Here is a 6,448-nt window from a genome sequence, read left to right on the forward strand (position 1 = left end):
TGCAAGCACCACGCATATCAACCAGCTGCAGTCTGACGCGTGTCACCGGCCGTAGGGCGATTATCTCATTCTCTGGTAGGAAGTAATTACGTGTGGTCCGGCTAGATATAGAAAGGGGATTGCGGCACTCGCCCAGCACCCGCTGGCTATATATTGATCCCCAGCACACGTGTGGTCCGGGCGCTTGCGAGCTGGCTCGAGGAAATCTTGTTTAGAAAATACCCAAACAAGGTGTTCCTCTCTTTCCTTCTTTTTTGGATCTTTGGTTTTCAGGCAACCAAGTCCATTTCCGAGCAAGATATCAAATATTACCATTTAATTAATCATGTGAGTTGTTGATATCTCTTGTTGTTTGGGAAGATGGAGTACTATAACATGACGAGGTGACCAATGCCACCAGCAATGATGTTTGCTATCGAGACCTACACGGCTCAGAACTGACAATACCGACAAAATGAACAATCATTAAGACAGATAGCACCTTCCCCTAGCTATGGGGCGATGAACCTGACATCCAGTATCATGCAAGGTGCAAGCAAAAATTCTAGAATGTCTTATGTGACGGGCAATGTTGGCCCTTTGTCGTCTAGTGTAGACATGGTTCTGCAGAATGCCAACATGGATACCTCCCTGCCAGGTACAGATAGATTTTCTGAGATCTTGCTCATACATATCCTTATTATGGCTACTAGTAAATGTGTACATTGAATGGGTGTTGATATAAGATATGATATTAGCTACAGGTACGTTGATATTAGGTTGAATATTAATTGTGCATCAATTATGCGGTAAATGAATGCCGATATTGATATTTGGTATGATATTAATTGCATGCTAAACACGTTCAACGCTCACTATTGCAGCAATGTAAGTCGTTGGATTGGTTCGATGCCTAAGATTGACATATCGTTTAACATTAGATATGATATTAGCCGCACGTGGATAGGTAGGTAGAATATTAATCGTGCATCAATTATGTGGTAAATTAATGCCGATATTGATATTTGGTATGATATTTATTGCATGCTAAATATGTTCAACGCTCACCATTGCAGCAATGTAAGTCGTTGGATTAACATATGGTTTGATGACTGAGATTAGTTGGATATGTAGACATTGGTGCGGGGCTTCTAGTCTAGGAAGCGAACAGCCAGTAGCGTACCATGCTGGATAAAAATCAACTTATGTGGTAACAAACACCACTGTTTTTTAGTCCAGCACGGGCGTTCAGAATGAAGCCATGCATCCACTAAGTAGCTATTATGTGATAAAATAGCTTCAAGTAAAATGCTAACCTGAAAGATGTATTACCAGAACAATTTACCCATATTCATATCTGAATTTTCCAATTACACATAGACTATTAAGTCTTGGGAGTATTTTCCCCCTAGTTTGCCTGACCATATTTCCCGTTTAATAACTTCATATGTCTTGCATTGTTTTTTCAAGAAGGAACTTCTGATGGGCATGTGAACACAATGCTTTCACTAGGGATAAACCCTACAAGTCATGATCTTTCTGGAGCGTCCAACAACAACCTGTTAACACACAATCTGGATACACGTGAAGCCAATAGATTCTCTGTAATAACTCTACACTATGCTACTGCTTTACATATATGTATCCCAAAAGCTCCGCTAAACACTGCAGCCAAAGGTGGCGCAGGCACGCCCGGCGCCTATGAAAGATCTCCCAAGGGAACCAAAGTTCACCTGCCCAGTCTGCATCAATGAGCTGATCGATGCGTCGTCTACTATCTGCGGCCACATCTTCTGCAAGAAATGCATATAGGCCTCCATCCGATTTCAGAAGAAGTGCCCTACCTGTCGTAGGAGGCTGACCAGGAGAAATTTCCACCGCATCTACCTCCCGGCGATGGATTGAACTGATCCATCCATTGTGGACGTGGTGGAGCATCAACACCCGACCCTTCCTCCTCAACGACATTTTGGTGTGTCTAGACTATTCTTCATGGGGTTATCATTAAAATCCAGTTTTTGCGCAATGATTCAACAAGTGCTCGAGTCATAGTGAACAAACTTTTAATCTGCATCATTGGTGGTAAAGGATACCGTTCTCGTGGGAATTCGCGCAATGATTCAACAAGTGCTCGAGTCATAGTGAACAAACTTTTAATCTGCATCATTGGTGGTAAAGGATATCGTGCTCGTGGGAATTCGAAACATGTGTCATGGTATTGGGAACATCTGCAAAGAACTACAAATATTTTTTTGCTTGTCAGGGTATATGGTGTGTTCATGCACTCTAGGATATGTGTCTTTGCAAGGCTATCACGTTTAATTAGCAATAGCAGTAGACACTATTATTGGTTGACCGACTAGGAACAAGTTGCGTAGAGCCCTAAAAGACATCAGACTGATAATTTATTTCCAATTGAGATTAGGCCCAAACTCCCTTAAAAGACATAATTGTGTTTCCTCACACTACTTGCCTGCTTGACAATTCCTTACCGAAACAGTCTCCAACCAGGACAGGATGCTCTCCTTCCTGCTATTATATATCTTTGCATCCATCCAAGATACTATAGCCATCGCTAATATCTTCTATATTTTCACACTAAGTGGTGCTTCCATTATATGTGCTTTGGTGTTTGGGCAATAGCATATATGGGTCATTCTTTTGCCAACATTTTTTTATGTTCAGATCTATTGTTCAGATCATGGTATTGGAAATGCAGGCGGAAAGTAATCAAGGCTATCATCCTACCATACCATCACCCTTGAGAAAAAAACTTGTAATACAAGTAGTAGCCAGCGGCACAATATGACAATAGCGGCGGGACACCGACTGAACCCGTCAGAGCGGTTGAGAGTTACGAACACTTGGTGTCTGCGGCTGGGAAAGTTTGATACCTTCACATATGACTAGTTAATTACTTTTTAGCCAGTATATAAGGCAAGCAGGGTGTTGTTGAAGTAGGTTCATAGGACCAGAAATCTAGTCGGGATACGAACTGGACGTAGCTCAAACGATTAGTTTTCTTTAGTGGGACCATCCCACTAGAGTTCTAGTCCAGGACTTGACACCAGTGTGTACATTTTTCTGGATTTATTTCAGACTTTCCGGCAATGTTTCGTTCAGTGTGAGGAGATGTTCCTGTCCACTACGATGTGCCTATAGGGGTATGGTGTGTGTGCGTGCGTTCATAGAGGTGAGTGTATGTGTGTGTATGTGGGCATCTATGATTGTACTGTGTTAAAAAGAAATTTTGTTGCAATCACATCAAGAAGAAGGAGCAAAGAGACTCATGTTGGTTCTGCTTTTGTTCGTGTTGGAAGCAACCGTATGGTATGCCCGTCCTACCGGTCAGGCAAGTAGCAACTCTGGTATTATAGTATATTCTCATTACATCGATGTACTTAGTCCTTTCACACACTATTTTGTTGATCTTATTATAAAGAGATATTTACCATTGTGATCTCTTTATTTCTTAGAGCAAGTACCACAGGGTGAATTAAGTAGGCTATACAAGTTGACACATCATATTTGTAAGTCGAAGAAGAGTGGAGAGGAGAGAGAGGAGACGAGAGAGAATATGAGTGGGTTGTAAACTTACACTTTGTGAGAGAAGAAGGTGAGCAAGGCAAAATTACATTGCATGTATAGCCAATATCTATTATGTGGGTGGGACATTGAAAGGTCAAGGTTTACCAGCTAGATGGGATGAATAGCAGATTCTAAGATTTATTCCCAAAAGGTAAAGGAGGAGGCAGGTATGAAACACTAGAACTACATCTATGCGGCAACCAGATCATAAACCAGCATATATCAAGAACAAGTATGAATAAGTTCTTGGCCAGTACTCTACGTCTTCGTTTGGAAGGTTGAGCACGATGCTCCAAAGTCACTTAGACTTCAACTTCTTATCCTTGAGGCAAGTTCACACAGAAATCGCCCAATCACTCGAGGTGGATATTGAGGTGATCCTTGGATCCTTACAAACTTGATCGGAGTAGATCCACGTGATGTATGTTCTAAAATAACCCCTACCCGTCTAGGGAATGGAAATTCTCCAAGATTAACAGGTAAAATCTCTTGGCTCGAAGATGTTCTTCCATGATACTCAATCACAACTCAACTACTCTCTCGAAGATTACCACTTTTAATATGTGTCTCCATAACACAGAGGAGTGGGAACACAAAGTATGAGAGTGAAATAAATGAGTTGGAGTGTCCACCCAAACAAGCAAGGCAGGGTACTACTTATACGTATGCTCCGAAAACTAGCTGTTATTCTTCTGGATTCCCAGCTCAGCAGCACCGAGACACTAGCCAGCAACTCCAAGTCATTCAGCTAGCAGTCAACACTACAGTACTAGGTGCACAATAGAACGTGGGTTTACAACACAAAAAATTCCCAATGGTTCTAGTCGAACATAACTTGCGATGAACCAGAAACACCTAGGTGACCCCAATGATTAAGTTCCCTAAATCACGATGTTGAAGTAAGGGCGGTGACACATATTTCATAACCGAAGACTCTGAACTTGATAACTATATCTTGAGCACTCAGCCATGTCGAATACTAATTAATACACATTCAAGAGATGTCACCCTCGATGACACCGATATCAAAACGATGTAACCGAACGTAAGCAATGCATCTCAAAGAGTTTTCAAAGGATAAATTGTGTATTTGGTTGGGTTCTATCTGAGCATCAGCAAGTTTCACTGTCTAACCACGATATCCAACCGATCTTAACAGTACATTTTGCCCTATACTCAAATTGACTCACTGAGGCACTATGAACTATAAACTCCACCAAGACTTGAGGCAACAATCATGTATTCAACATTTTTAGGGGTTAAAATCCATTAGTTAGACAAATATCTTATGGGGCCACATGTGTGCATACTCATCAAGCAAAATAGTCCCTTAAATGTTTGTCATTAATCATCAAAAACCAGTAGGGACACTAAATGTAGTTTCAGCTTTTAGAATGACTATAGATGATGTGGCGCCCAGAGAGAGCTAGTACATGATCTCTTATTAGCATTTATCTCATAGTACAATGAGATATATATTATTTTCACTTGTTATATGTCATTTGCCAAAATACCATTGGAAATAAATGTGTTCCGCTAAACAAGAAATCTCCATGATTTAACTTTTTCTCCCTCGAGAGACATGAAGCTTCATATTTGAGCCCGACAACACTAACCTCATTAATTTCCATATATCGCATTTAATCTATATTGGTATCAAGCATATTTTACCATTCATAGTTCAGGTATGAGACTTATTAAGTTCTCCGTTTGAGACAAACTTTGTTCTGAGTATTTGTGATGAGTCCTCATGTATATACTAGCTAGTAAGTGTTGAGCTCCAAATGACCAAAGGGCTCTGCTCTTGTGGAACTCGTGTGATTCTGGCATAATATGTTAATGCTAGACCAGCCCCCCTAAGAGGGTATAATTGTGAACTTTACCCTTTGACTCCCGGGCTGGGATGCTTGTTGGTCATGTCTAATAAATTCCTTGTTCACTTGCATTTTTTTACATTGTTACTATATTAGTTTTCATTAAATACAATTCCATTAATTGGTAACCTATTTAATATCCTTTGAATCTAGATGTTATGTATTACTATCCCTCCATCAAATCCATTCATTGTTGTCTACTCATTGAACCCAGTTCCGCCATTGTTGTATTCATCCTACTTTCTCCTTTTCATTGGAGTGGTTATGTTATTTGTCCGCTTCCCGACACTAATGATGCACGTAGCCGTAGAAGGTATTAAGGTCAAAAATGATCAGACCAAAGCATTATGATCTATGGATAACCATTACGACTTGAGCGAATAACTGGTCCCGATAGAATCCAGACTTCCATTCTTGGTGTGCACTATATAGTCCCATTATTGTCACTCACAGAATTATGAATAGCACAGAGGGGTCCAAAGCTTTGCCCAAACTCACTTATCTGTTTCGTCTATGTTCTCTAGGGCTAGCCGGTGGATCAGACATCTTTAATCTCTAAAATAAAGAGCACAAATAGAACAAAAACTAGAGATAAACATCCACAATATACCATTACGAACAATAGTACAATGTATATGGTCTTGGTATTATCTAAAAAAAGTCCTAGCATTTTTCATACCGGCGGCAAACGTTTAATAGATAGGGCACGACTAGTATGCAATCTATGCTTGAGATGCAATCATAAGATCTGGCATTATGGTTCGTTAGATGCGAAACCAGTGGTACAGATGGAGAAGGTTGCGTTCAACCACCCAGGAATAGAACATTTTATAGAAAACTCCTAGGAAGTGATGCTCTTCTCGCAACTTGTCCTCCCCTACCAAAGACCACGATGACCTCCCAACACTGGTACACGTCAGTGTTATACAAACGGTTTTTAACCCCTTTCCGCGACGGCATTTGGAACCGTCGCCTAGTGAGTGATGGCGATAGGGGGGTCCTTCCCA

General features: G+C 40.8%; 1 pseudogene; it reads left to right on the forward strand.

Moving 5' to 3' along the window:
• Nucleotides 1-375: 375 nt before the first annotated feature.
• Nucleotides 376-1,884, forward strand: LOC119272679 (annotated as a pseudogene).
• The last annotated feature ends 4,564 nt before the right edge of the window (nucleotides 1,885-6,448 follow it).

This window comes from Triticum dicoccoides, chromosome 3A, assembly GCF_002162155.2.
Source record: "Triticum dicoccoides isolate Atlit2015 ecotype Zavitan chromosome 3A, WEW_v2.0, whole genome shotgun sequence".
Classification (NCBI taxonomy): domain Eukaryota; kingdom Viridiplantae; phylum Streptophyta; class Magnoliopsida; order Poales; family Poaceae; genus Triticum; species Triticum dicoccoides.